This window comes from Eretmochelys imbricata, chromosome 2, assembly GCF_965152235.1.
Source record: "Eretmochelys imbricata isolate rEreImb1 chromosome 2, rEreImb1.hap1, whole genome shotgun sequence".
Classification (NCBI taxonomy): domain Eukaryota; kingdom Metazoa; phylum Chordata; order Testudines; family Cheloniidae; genus Eretmochelys; species Eretmochelys imbricata.
Genome location: NC_135573.1, coordinates 3692732 through 3706895, shown reverse-complemented (window position 1 = coordinate 3706895; position 14164 = coordinate 3692732). Strand labels below are relative to the sequence as shown.

Sequence of the window (14164 nt, the reverse complement as noted above, 5' to 3'; positions counted from 1 at the left end):
CAATCTCTCTGGTCACTCGATTATAGACCTAAAAGTGGCAATTCTTCAACAAAAAAACTTCAAAACCAGACTCCAGCGAGAGACTGCTGAATTGGAATTAATTTGCAAACTGGATACAATTAACTTAGGCTTGAATAGAGACTGGGAGTGGATGTGTCATTACACAAAGTAAAACTATTTCCCCATGTTTATTCCCCCCCTCCACCCCCCAGTGTTCCTCAGACGTTCTTGTCAACTGCTGGAAATGGCCCACCTTGATTATCACTACAAAAGGTTTCCGCTCCCCCCACCAGCTCTCCTGCTGGTAATAGCTCACCTTACCTGATCACTCTGGTTACAGTGTGTACGGTAAAACCCATTGTTTCATGTTCTCTGTGTATATAAATCTCCCCACTGTATTTTCCACTGAATGCATCCGATGAAGTGAGCTGTAGCTCACGAAAGCTTATGCTCAAATAAATGTGTTAGTCTCTAAGGTGCCACAAGTACTTCTTTTCTTTTGTGGCAGCCTCCCCTCCCAGCTCTAACACCCATGCCCCTGGTTAGCTTAGATCTGGCTCGGGGTATGTCTACACTTACCATTTCAAACCGCGGGAGCGTCTACACTTGTTAATGCTTTTTTTGCAGTGAAGCTCAGAAGTTTCACTGCAGAAAGAAAACCACCCTCACGAGAGGCGTACAGTTCTTACCGCTGTTCTTTTTGTGCTGCTGTGAAAGTGAAGACACGTTCTAGTGGTGTAAACACCCTTTGGCCTCCAAAGGATATCCCACAGTTCCAAAAGCAACCACTCTGGCCAGCATCTTCTCTGCTCTGACACACGGGACACTCGCCCCTCCTTCCGAAAGCCCAGGAAGTTTGAAGCTCCCTTTCCCTTTGTTTGTAGATGTGGCAGGGAAAAGCAGCCAGACAGCAGGAGGTTTTAAAAAAAATGCCATGGAAGAAACCAGGAAGTAATGGGGCTCCTGAGACATGAAGCAGGGCAGCACGGGGCACTGAGCAGGGACCCAGAATGCCTTCTGCTTCCCCTCCCCCCCCCCCCCCCGCAAGACCTATTGAGAGAGCTGCACTGTGGGATAGCTGCCCTACAGCGCTGCTTTCATCAGCAATGGAAGTGTTGCTAGTGTAAACGCTCTGACGCCTGAGGAATTGAGTGAGTCACAAACCAGCGCTTTTCTTTCCCCGGCTCCCTATCGCTGGTGAAACAGACAGCGCAAAACCTGCAAGTGTAGACATCCCCTAGGTTCTGGCGCGTGGGGATAGAGTTGCATAGGAATGCATGGCCTTCAAACATATAAAACTGCAAGCAAGGGGAGCTTGCAGCTCCGCTATAACCATGCCTCTGACACATGGGTGCCCATGTCATTCTGCCTGCCTTGTAACACCTGCCCCCCATGCAGCATGTCATTCTGCCTGCCTTGTAACACCTGCCCCCCATGCAGCATGTCATTCTGCCTGCCTTGTAACACCTGCCCCCCATGCAGCATGTCATTCTGCCTGCCTTGTAACACCTGCCCCCCATGCAGCATGTCATTCTGCCTGCCTTGTAACACCTGCCCCCCATGCAGCATGCAGTTTCTCTGCCTGTACATGTAGCTGCTAGGAACAGGCTTGTCATAGAGAGTGCTTCTACTTTAGCATCCATCTAGGGCCAAAAGAAATCTGATGAGGTTCAACAAGGACAAGGGCCAAGTCCTGCACTTAGGAAGGAAGAATCCCATGCACCGCTACAGGCTGGGGACCAACAGGCTAGGCGGCAGTTCTGCAGAAAAGGACCTGGGGATTACAGTGGAAGAGAAGCTGGATATGAGTCAGCAGTGTGCCCTTGTTGCCAAGAAGGCCAACGGCATTTTGGGCTGTATAAGTAGGAGCATTGCCAGCAGATCAAGGGATGTGATTATTCCCATTTATTTGGAACTAGTGAGGCCACACCTGGAGTACTGCATCCAGTTTTGGTCCCCCCACTACAGAAGGGATGTGGACAAATTGGAGAGAGTCCAGCGGAGGGCAACGAAAATGATTAGGGGGCTGGGGCACTTGGCTTATGATGAGAGGCTGAGGGAACTGGGCTTATTTAGTCTGCAGAAGAGAAGAGTGAGGGGGGGATTTGATAGCAGCCTTCAACGACCTGAAGGGGGGTTCCAAAGAGGATGGAGCTCGGCTCTTCTCAGTGGTGGCAGATGACAGAACAAGGAGCAATTGTCTTAAGTTGCAGTGGGGGAGGTTTAGGTTGGATATTAGGAAATACTATTTCCCTAGGAGGGTGGTGAAGCACTGGAATGGGTTCCCTAGGGAGGTGGTGGAATCTCCATCCTTAGAGGTTTTTAAGGCCCGGCTTGACAAAGCCCTGGCTGGGATGATTTAGTTGGGGTTGGTTCTGCTTTGAGCCGGGGGTTGGACTAGATGACCTCCTGAGGTCTCTTCCAACCCTAATATTCTATGATTATATTCTATGATTCTCATGTACGACTACCAAGCTTTCCATGGCTGGGGCAGTGGTTTGCCTTAACCAAGTGCCTAATGGAGACTGGGATGCAGAGCAGGGATGGACTGATACACTAGTGACTATTATCTGTTGGGGGGCAGCCAGGTTCGGCCAATCACAGCTCCCACTGGCCGCGCCACTTCCTGCAGCCCCCATTGGCCTGGACCGGCGAACCGTGGCCAGTGGGAGCCGCGATCGACCGAACCTGCGGACGTGGCAGGTAAACAAACCGGTCCGGCGTGCCATGGGCTTTCCCTGAACAAGCAGCGGACCGGCTTTGAGAACCACTGATCTAGGCTAGTGGGTCTCAACCAGGGGAACATACGTGTACCCTTGGGGGCACGCAGATATCTTCCAGGGGTACATCAACTCAGCTAGATATTTACCCAGTTTTACAACAGGCTACATAAAAAACTCTAGCGAAGTCAGTATAAACTCAGATTTCATACAGACAGTGACTTGTTCATACTGCTTTATGTACTATACACTGAAATGTAAGTACAATATTTATATTCCAATTTATTTATTTTATAATGATATTGTAAAAATAAGAAAGTCAGCCATTTTTCAGTACTAGTGTGCTGTGACACTTTTGTATTTTTATGTCTAATTTTGTAAGCAAGTAGTTTTTAAGTGAGGTGAAATTTGGGATACGTAAAACAAATCACACTCGTGAAAGGGGGCCAGTAGTCTGTAGAGCCACTGATCTAGGCACAGAGAGAGGAAGTGACTTGCCCAAGCTCACACAGCAAGTCAGAGTTAGGAACAGGATCTTGGCCTCATGAGTCCCTGTCTAGTGCCGTCTCCTCTTCTCCACACCTGTCTGTACCTGGCAAGGCAGTTGGGTCCTTTCTTTGTGAATGGGGGATCCTTGCCTCATCTCTCTGTGCCTTTGTCACCTTGCCGTCGGGCTACTGGACTGGAATCCATATGGGGCCACACTTTCCAGCAATCTGGAAATAACAGTTATTGCTAAGAGCATGGGACATATGAGCTTTGGGACCTGCACTGGCTGCCAGCTGGTATGTGGGGGAGGTCAAGGGTTTGAGGGTGAACTAGCAGTCCCTGAACGCTTTGGGTCCTACCTACCTGCGCTGATGCCCACCTTGGTTCACTAGATCCAGTGACCTTCAGAACAGGCTGGAGAATTCCTGTTTGCCCAGGCATAGCCTGGGAAATTGGGGGGTGAGTGGGCCATGAAAGGAGGAGGTTCTGGTGGAGGCCAGGCCGATAGGAGGGAACACTGTCCAGGAGGCCTGTGTTTCAGATCTAGTGGCTCTGTGTGTGTGTGTCCAGTGCGTGTAACACACCGATGGCATGAGGCAGATGCAAATGGAAAAATCCAAATAAATAAATAAAATGAAATAATTGAAAGTCTGCCCTTGCCAATTCTTGCTGCTTCCTCCAGTTCCCCAGGATGTAAAAAAACAAGATTAGAGTCTATCCAACCTGAACTTTCCCATGGCAATTTCAAGCCTTGATAAGAGGCGCATCTGAGGCAGGGAACTGTGTTCCCTGAAAATCCCAGAGTGCCGATGATGAGAGCTGGGTCTCCTGGGTCTGGCTCATAGCATGGCCCCAGCTTTTCAGTTCAATTTTGATTTGATTTATTCTATGCCCTTCTGAATTACCCCATTTACAAACAACATCCATGAAAATCAACCCAGGCAAGAACCTGAAGTGCATCTGTAAGCTATTAGCACTGTACTGGAGAATGACTGTGCTCATAAAAACGAGTCACAAGGGGCTCTGTGTCATGGGCATATAGCAAAAGGGTGCAGAGTTTTTCTTCTCCATGTCGTGGGGTCAAATCCCATCCAGGTGATAGTGACCAGAAGCTGCCATCTGACATCCGTTGGGTGGAATGAGTTTGGTGTGTCTCATCCAGACCTCAGTGGCAGGAGTCCACATCACTGAAGCCACCATCTCTGTTAGGACCATTAGTTCTCTTGTGGGCAGTGTCAACAGAAAGGTCAATGAATAGGCTACAGCGGCAAGGTGTCCTTCTGCCATTTGTGGTGGTCCGTCCAGCACACGGGTGAAGCATACTGGTGCGGTGTGTGTATGGAAGGTCTGTCAGGACTCAGCCTATGCTCTCCCTGCTCAGTCCCCAGAGCTGCTAACATGGCACCTTTCCCCAGTCCTTTAAATTCCCCTGCAAACATTTATGTGATTGTAGATGTTTGTAGCATTCATTTTGCAGGCCGAGGGCAAGCTCCATGTGATGAGGAGCAAGAGGATATTAGCGCACAGAGTAGAGAGGAGTTTGTGAGCGAATTGCAGATGTCTGACTAACCTCTCTGCTGAGTGAGCTCCCCTGGGCTGCATTACAATAATCCAACCTTCATGGGACCAGTGCCTAGCTGTTGTGTGATAAGATCAGCCAGTGGGAGACAGGGATATGAACTGGCTGCATATCCCAGAAGGTAGGATCCTCTTCTTGCGACAGCTGGCATCTGAACTTCAGTAGGTGAGAAAGACCTTGAAATAGCCCAAGAGCAAGGATGTTGAAGGTGGGCAGCTCCATGGTTTCCAACTGGCATTTTCTAGTCATTCAGTCCATGGAAAGATCTCAAAGGACAAGAATAGACAGCTGGCCTCTGCGCATAGCTAGGTCATGGCCAGCTTTACAAGGCCTGTCTCAGCATGCTGGCCAGGCCTGCAACTCAGCTGGCATTTATGGAAGGAATCAAATAATGTGCTTGAGTAATTGCAGCATGCCCAGACTATACCTAGAGTAGATGGGTTGGGGCTGTCATTAGGACATTAAGATATGAAACGATTTCATAGCAGAAGCATCACCAGAGCTATCTGCAGGTGCTAATGGCCACACTAACCTTCCTCGAAGAGGCCCCTTTGTTTCCATAAACACCGGCACCATTTATGGCTACCCAGCCATGTACAATCAGTCCTGAGGGTCACCAGGACCAGGTGCCTCTAGTGAGATGCAAAGCAATCATTGCCTTCCAGCACCCCGCAAGGGAGGACAGTTTTGTGGTTAGACACAGGACTTGAGAACTCTCGAATGTCACTCTCAGCTATTGGGGTAATGCAATGGGAACTCCAACTCACCATCAGTGAATCGCACTGCCTTGCCTCCTGGGAGTCTTGTGCATGCTGTGAAGAGCTCCAGTGGGACGTGCTATGGAAGAGAAAACCACTGATTGCAGCTTAGGCAGCCTGAGCATTGCCATAACATCTTCACATGATGTCCAGTCCTTTCCCGTTCATTTGTTTCTCCCATAAGAAGTGACCCTGTTGCTCACACTTGTATGGTGTGACGTCTTCATTCTTCCATCAAAGGTGGTGCAGGGTTGTAAGCATGTCGATCACTAGAGCAGACAGATGGATAAGGCTTTGCTGAGGGCCTGGTCTCTTGTCAGTCCCTGGTCAGCTGGGTAGTGTACTCCAATGTCAGTGCCAACAAAGTGGCTGGGTCCCACTCCTGCAGTCCCTTAGCACTGATCCTGCACGGCTCTTCCCATGCTGTTCATGTCCCACTGAAATCAGTGTCACCCCAGCTCATTCAGGAGTAATCAAGACTTGAGGGAGTTAACATACTGGGGGATTGGCTGCCTTGCTTCCGTCTCTCCCCCCTAGCATCTGATGATAACTGGGTAACAGCTGCTGTGACGAGAATGACTGGCCACTGATACATGGAGGGAAAAGAATACAGCTTGGGAGTTTTGTGCCAGGCTGTGCCTCCGGGTCAGCTTGTAGGACTTCAGAAAATCAATACATTGTGGTTGGCAAACTGAGCAGTGGTTGTTGGAGACGCAGAAAGAGCGGAAATGTAAGCCCTTGTTTATGAGGCTCTCTGAGGGATCCTTCTCAGCAGGACACTCCAGTTTTCATAGAGACATCCAGCCAGCTCCACTGCATACTAGGACTTTGCAATTAGAATGAAATTTGTCATGATTCCGGCCATCAAGGGCTGATTTATGTTAAATATCCTGTTGACCTTTGAAATCAAACACAGAACTGATTCAAGGAACAGCCGCCCTGGCTGGAAACAAAGTGCAGCAGCTGGAAACAAAATGGGTGCCTTTGAGCCCGGAATAAATGGCCTGCCAGGGCTTGTCCTTTTGCCTTCAGTTCTGTAGAACAGCTCAGACGCCAGCATGCTCCAGCGGAGGGGGAGTCAGAGTCCTGCCCGCACAATGGCACACTCAGGAAAGCCCCCTAAAGCTTGGAGGGCTTTGGCTCTCTGGTTTGATCGCCAAACTAGGGTCCAGCTGCAAAGCCTCGAGGGAGGCTGAGTCTGGATCCTGTGCTTGGGGGGATCCAGATCTGGGGGTTACTCCATGCCCACCTCTAGTGGACTTTTGATTCACACATTCTACCCCACCCCAAAAAATAGTCATTATGCTGAGCAGAGTGGTTGCAGGTTTTCTTTTCACACTATACCAGCAAACTTGTGCTCTCTGCTGCTGGCCTTGTTCCCCAGGAAGCCTTTCAGGGCATTACTTTGATCTGCTGTAGACGGGATTCCTGTGACATCAGCAACGCCAGGTGTATGGCTTTGAGGGCATCTCTAATGATTTTGCCCTGGAGCCAGTTGGACAACTGCTCGCTGAATTTCAGTGTGTTTCCTTTTCCATCAGCGCAGCACCATGGCTCAGGTCTGTCATCTCTTCCTGCTTCTCCCAGCCACTCATGTCTTCTTGGGGATTATGGGGACTTGGGATCCTCCTGCCAATATTAAGCTATCTCTTGTCTGCTTTCGGAACTGGGTGCCAGCCCTTATAAAGAGAGCTTTTGAGTCATGTACAGTAAGAGGTTGGCCCAGGTGAATGGGCTTGCGGAGCTCACACAGCGTGCAAATACCAGTTCTCTTAACTCAAACACTCAGTTCTCTGTAGGTCAGGTGTGTCCCCACTCAGCTCTGACCGCTGAGCAGGAAGCCATTGCACTCATGCAGAGCCCAGTCCTGCGAGCCGCTGAGTCCACTGACTCCAGCAGGACTTGGTACATCAGTGGGATCAGGCCCAGTCCATTTGGCGCCCATCACCAGAACATCTGAGCATCTCCTGGTCCTCACAGCCCCTTGAGAGGGAGAGAAGTGCTGTTACCCCCACTTTACACATGGGGAGCTGAGGCCCAAAGGCCCAGGTATTTAGGCTCCTAACTCCCATTGAAATCAACAGGGTTACTCCTAGATTGGGTGACAGTAGATTGGGTGACCATATGTCCCGTTTTGGCTGAGACAGTCCCGTTTTTAAGCTCTGCCCTGGCCATCCCGACTTTTTTTACAAAAATGGGCATTTGTCCCATTTGTTCTTCCCAACTGATCTGTTGGGAGGAGCAAACAGACAAATGCCCAGTTTACCAAAAGAGTTGGGGGTGCAGAGGAACATTGCCGGGGAGGGAGCAATGTGAGGTGCCAAGCAGTGGGGCTCAGGGCCCAGCCCCAGCCGGTGCAGATCTCGGGGTGGTCAGCCCCAGCCGCGGGCAGTGTGGAGGTTGGGGGATCCAGTCCCAGGCACAGGCGGCAGGCAGCTCGGGGGGGAGGGGTCAGCCACAGGGGGCAGGAGACTCGGCGGGATCAGCCCTAGCCGTGGGCAGCAGAGGCCTCAGGGGAACAGCCCCAGCCACGGGGGGCAGAGGGCGGCTCAGGCGAGCCCCAGCCGTCCCATTTTTACTTTAGGAAATATGGTCACCCTACTCCTAGAGTAAGTTACTACTCAACAGGAGAGAGGCCGTAGTCAGATTGCGGCCACTCCCATCCAAACCCACCGGTGCCAGAGGGGATGAGGCAGGGAGCCTGCAGCCTCTTCACACTTCCTACCCCTCCCAGCGAGCGAGAGATTAGTGGTGATTCAGACAAGGCCTCTTGCACTGCCCTGCCCCCACCTGCGTGGCTTTGTGTCCTTTTGCTCCAGCGCTTTGAAGTGTATCTGTGGTGTGCAGTACACCCCGGGCTATCCAGGGCTGTGCAGCTTGATGCCAGTCCAGCCCGCCTCGATACGCCAGGAGTCTATCGACTTTGGTTCTTTGCCTTCCCGTTTACTGCAGCCTTCAGCTCCCCAGGGCTGGAAGCAGATCTCTGCTGCTGTGGAGTTTACACCCTGGGCAGGAGCTGAGCTTAAGCACTTGGCACTCCTTGGGGCTGAAGCTTGTAGGCTCCTGGTGACACACTGGTGATTGCTAGGAGGGCTGTCAGAGGAATCCCCTGCTCTCTGTGAGGAGGAGTCTGTTCCCGAAGGGGGTGCTCTCACACTCCCATGCCAAGGGCTGGTTGCTGTCTCGCTCTGTTACTGGCTACGAGCAGCGCTGGCTGGGGCTTTTGTCATGGCAAATGTTTAAGCAAAGTCACAGGATGGCTGCAGTGAAAAGGGCAAAGTCTGTGGAAACAGCCTAATTGAAAATCCCCACCAGTGGTAGGCCATGTGCTGTGCCCACTGTGATCTCCTGAGTTTCCATTCCTAACCGTCAGTAGGGTTTCCAGCACAGGAGTTATAATTTATAAACCAAAACCCAGCTCTTTAAATACAGATCGGCCTAAACCAAGCCCCCAAAATCCAGACACCCCTGTACTCTGGGAACAGCTGAATCTAGAGCGGAACCTCTGCAGCTTGGACCCACCTGTCAGAATTTAAAGCAGGCTAGGAGGAGTAATTTGATACCGCTATTGGGGTATTAAGGCTCTCCCTGAAAATCCAGGGGCTGTGCTCCCTCCTTACCACAGCGTGTCACTGAGCTCCAGCTGCCTGGTGTTATCCATGCAGTGCCGCTGGTGTGCTAATCTCATATATACCTGTGCAACTGCCCATCATAAGCATCCACCCCATTCCCTCACTCACTTGTTCCTCATCTTCTGGTGCTCGCTGGCTTGTTATCATAGGGTTGCTCCCAGGCGATTGGCTGTGTAGAATCTCAGTGCTTGGCAGCTGGCATGGCTTGTGCAGAAGCATTAGTTTTGGAGAGAAACGCAAAAGATGAATCACAAGGACAAGAATGAAGATGTGTCGAGTCTGGAGCCTGTTGCTCTTGTCCGTGTCCCCTCAAGTCAGTGACACAGAGCGCCAGGCAATGCAAAGGTCAGGCCGATCTCACTCACAGCTCCTGGGGGGCTTTCCCAGCGTGGCTGGTATCCATTGCTGGGCCAGGAGGTGGCATCTAGTGTCTTGCCATCAAAGACCCAGCCCATTTCATGGACTCATTGTTCCCCACACAAAGCAGAGGCTGGAGCATTCTCCTAACCAGAGCACAGGGGAGAGGGCTCCTTTTGGACAGCGAAGGGCCACATGGTTGACTATGCAGGGCCCCGAGGGCTACCCATAGTGTCAGACTCTCCCACCTTTACTGATGGTGAGGAGCAGCGTGCTGCTCAAGTGGTGCCATTTATTTCAGTGGAGTTACTCCTAGAGCAAGGCACTACTCACCGTGCGGGACGGGGCAGACTGTAGCCCATAGTCAGTATAAAATGGCTCATCTTGAGTATGGCCTTTCAGGCTGCAGGACCCAACATGCAATGCCTCACCTTGAGCCAAGCAGCCTGCCGCCTGGCTCAGGTTGGAGTGGTGCATGCTGGGACCTGTAGTCACCATGTGCTGCGCCTCGCTGTTGAAAATTAGATTAGCCACGGGTCTTGTTGCTAAGCATTGTGAGCTGCCCCTTATCTTACCATCCCTCTTGCTTTTCTCTAGTTAATGTTTCTGTTCCTGATGTTAACTTCAGTGTTTGCTTTTAATCTCCCAAGTAGTGGAACTACAGAGGTTTGCCTCTCCTAGGGAAGATGCCAGATGAGTCGTTGATCTTGCTCTTTCATTAAGACAAATGGCTGTAGTTACCGGTTCTCAGTACATGAGAAAATGTGCAGCATAATGCTCAAACCATCTGGAGAAACCTGGAACAGGGAAAGGGGGGAAATCACACGCTTCTGAGCTTGACGTAAACATATCGCTAGCCGAGAAAGAGCTTAGCCAACAGCTTTCGAGCAGGGCCAGGGAGGGTGCATGTGAACTCCAAGTGTTCCCTGGAAACCAAACTTAAAGGGTCATTGACACCTCATGGGAAATGTACAACAACAGCTGTACTTTGTGTAACATCTTCTGCGTTAATTATGTCCCAGTGCGTTTTGCAGAGCTAAGAAATAACCCTTTACATCTCTCTAACCCCTTCCCACTGAGTGTTTCAAAGCCTTCTACAGACAATGAATTGAGGCCCCCAGCCCAACCTCCTCTGGAGGAAGTTCACTATCATTATCGTCATTTGACACATGGGGAAACTGAGGCATGGAGTGGGATGTGACTTGACCAAGGTCACACGGCACATGGGCAGCAGAACTGGAACTGTTTCAGAGTAGCAGCCATGTTGTCTGTATTCGCAAAAAGAAAAGGAATACTAGTGGCGCCTTAGAGACTAACCAATTTGTTTGAGCATAAGCTATCTTGAGCTACAGCTCACTTCATTGGATGCTGGAACTGGAACTGGAAGCCAGGTCCCTTGACTCCCAGTCCTGTGCTTTAGCCATTCAATCGTGCCTCCTCTCCAGCTACACAAGAAACCTAAAGATTATGACTGACGTTCACCCATGCAGTGGGTCCCCTTACATCCCATCAGAGCTTAGTTGGTGCCTAATGTGATCACTGTAATGGCAGAGGCTGAGCGGCATTAAAAGGATCAGGGGAAAATGGATTCGGCTCCTTTTTGCATTTCTCTTCCTCCTCCTAGGATCAATAGCCCAGAAAGATGATCATGTACAAAGTCTGTGCTGCTTGTTCTGTCTGCCCATTCCTAAAGCCCTCTTCACCTGGCCCCCTGGAGTGGAGGCTCCTTGAGGCAGGGATCATCTGTTTGTTCTGTTTGTACAGTGCCTAGCACAGTGTGGCCCACGATGAGGGTTCCTCAGAACTACCACTATGCAAGTAATATTAATAGCCCCCTTTGCCCGCCGGACACTCTAGTATGTCAGGACAGGAAATAAGCAGCTAGAGCAAGTGAAATCCTGAGCAACAAAGATCCCATTTTCCTGCAAACACCCTTCATGGAAAGAAAGAAAGAAAGAAAGAAAGAAAGAAAGAAAGAAAGAAAGAAAGAAAGAAAGAAAAAGGGAGGGAGGGAGATTAGTGGCAGGCGAAGTAATAACAGTCTGCTCAGGCCACTAGACCACACTACCTCCCACAATGGGTGTGCAGGAGAAACACCAACCACATTGTTAGAGATGGCCCAGCAGCCAGCTGGGACCCATCTCCCTCCCCTGCACATTGCTCACAGAGATTAATCCAGCCTTAGGGCTTTGCAAACTGACCTGTATGGCCCGGTCTGGCCTCTAGATACGGATCCAGCAGAGCACAGGAGGTGGGAGCCCATTGACGTGAGCTCTCCCCTCTCCTGGCCTCCTCCGCTGCTTCTGTAGCCTCCTGGGGCTCAGAGGCCGTGCCCGTACAGTGAGTGGCAGCCGGACGACAGGCGCAGGCTTGCGGGGCTCACAGGGCACGGCTGTACAGCGTATGGCAGCCAGACGACAGACGCAGGCTCCTATGGGTCACAGGGCACGGCTGTACAGCGTATGGCAGCCAGACGACAGACGCAGGCTCCTATGGGTCACAGGGCTCGGCTGTACAGCGTATGGCAGCCAGACGACAGACGCAGGCTCCTATGGGTCACAGGGCACGGCTGTACAGCGTATGGCAGCCAGACGACAGACGCAGGCTCCTATGGGTCACAGGACACGGCTGTACAGCGTATGGCAGCCAGACGACAGACGCAGGCTCCTATGGGTCACAGGGCACGGCTGTACAGCGTATGGCAGCCAGACGACAGACGCAGGCTCCTATGGGTCACAGGGCACGGCTGTACAGCGTATGGCAGCCAGACGACAGACGCAGGCTCCTATGGGTCACAGGGCACGGCTGTACAGCGTATGGCAGCCAGACGACAGACGCAGGCTCCTATGGGTCACAGGGCACGGCTGTACAGCGAATGGCAGCCAGACGACAGACGCAGGCTCCTATGGGTCACAGGGCACGGCTGTATAGCGAATGGCAGCCGGACGACAGACGCAGGCTCCTATGGGTCACAGGGCACGGCTGTACAGCGTATGGCAGCCAGATGACAGACGCAGGCTCCTATGGGTCACAGGGCACGGCTGTACAGCGAATGGCAGCCGGACGACAGACGCAGGCTCCTATGGGTCACAGGGCACGGCTGTACAGCGTATGGCAGCCAGACGACAGACGCAGGCTCCTATGGGTCACAGGGCACGGCTGTACAGCGAATGGCAGCCAGACGACAGACGCAGGCTCCTATGGGTCACAGGGCACGGCTGTACAGCGAATGGCAGCCAGACGACAGACGCAGGCTCCTATGGGTCACAGGGCACGGCTGTACAGCGTATGGCAGCCAGACGACAGACGCAGGCTCCTATGGGTCACAGGGCACGGCTGTATAGCGAATGGCAGCCGGACGACAGACGCAGGCTCCTATGGGTCACAGGGCACGGCTGTACAGCGAATGGCAGCCAGACGACAGGCGCAGGCTTGCGGGGCTCACAGGGCACGGCTGTACAGCGAATGGCAGCCAGACGACAGACGCAGGCTCCTATGGGTCACAGGGCACGGCTGTACAGCGTATGGCAGCCAGACGACAGACGCAGGCTCCTATGGGTCACAGGGCACGGCTGTACAGCGAATGGCAGCCGGAAGACAGACGCAGGCTCCTATGGGTCACAGGGCACGGCTGTACAGCGTATGGCAGCCAGACGACAGACGCAGGCTCCTATGGGTCACAGGGCTCGGCTGTACAGCGAATGGCAGCCGGACGACAGGCGCAGGCTTGCGGGGCTCACAGGGCGCGGCTGTACAGCGTATGGCAGCCAGACGACAGACACAGGCTCCTATGGGTCACAGGGCGCGGCTGTACAGCGTATGGCAGCCAGATGACAGACGCAGGCTCCTATGGGTCACAGGGCACGGCTGTACAGCGTATGGCAGCCAGACGACAGACGCAGGCTCCTATGGGTCACAGGGCGCGGCTGTACAGTGTATGGCAGCCAGACGACAGACGCAGGCTCCTATGGGTCACAGGGCACGGCTGTACAGCGAATGGCAGCCGGATGACAGGTGCAGTGAACTGTGAAGTGAACTTCAGGGGAAGAGGAAATGCCCCCAGGGGCCCGGCCTGCGGTTTCATTCCAGGGATGGCAATGCCACTCCACTGACAGAAAAACTGCAACTGGATCCCCCAGCGTGGGCCCCTCCTAACTGGTCATAGGGCCACAGAGGCCACCACGGTGAAACGGGAGACAAAGGGAACCATGAGAAGAAGCAGCAGATCCCCAAACCAGACCTTCACCCTGGGAGGCTTGGCCAGAATGATGAGCCTGTGGCTAAAACCTGTATCTGGAGTCTGGAGAGCTGGCCTCTATTCCCGACTCTGCTGCTGCCCCTGGGGGTCTCCGAGACAGGGAGTAAGAGATCCCCTCTCTCTCAAGCTGTGTGTGAAGCTTAATTGTTTAAGGTTTGTGAAGCACCCAGAGACCCTCCATGCAACTGGTCATACAGAGAGAGTCATTGCCAGAACCAGGAGGAGGCCCCTCACTCCCAGTCCTGTGCTCTGGCCACTAGACTGCTCCCCCTCCACCCAAAGTGCATAAATAGTTTTTTCAAAGATACATTATTAAGGGCACAAGAGGAAACTATCCCACTGTGTAGCAAAGATCGGAAGTCTGGCAAGAG

At 52.4% G+C, this 14164-nt stretch overlaps 1 protein-coding gene across 1 annotated transcript in view; it reads left to right on the top strand.

The window, feature by feature from the left end:
• Positions 1–14164, top strand: part of ARHGAP39 (Rho GTPase activating protein 39) — a 291601-nt gene that overhangs the window by 249304 nt on the left and 28133 nt on the right. The gene's annotated exons all lie outside the window — the stretch shown is intronic.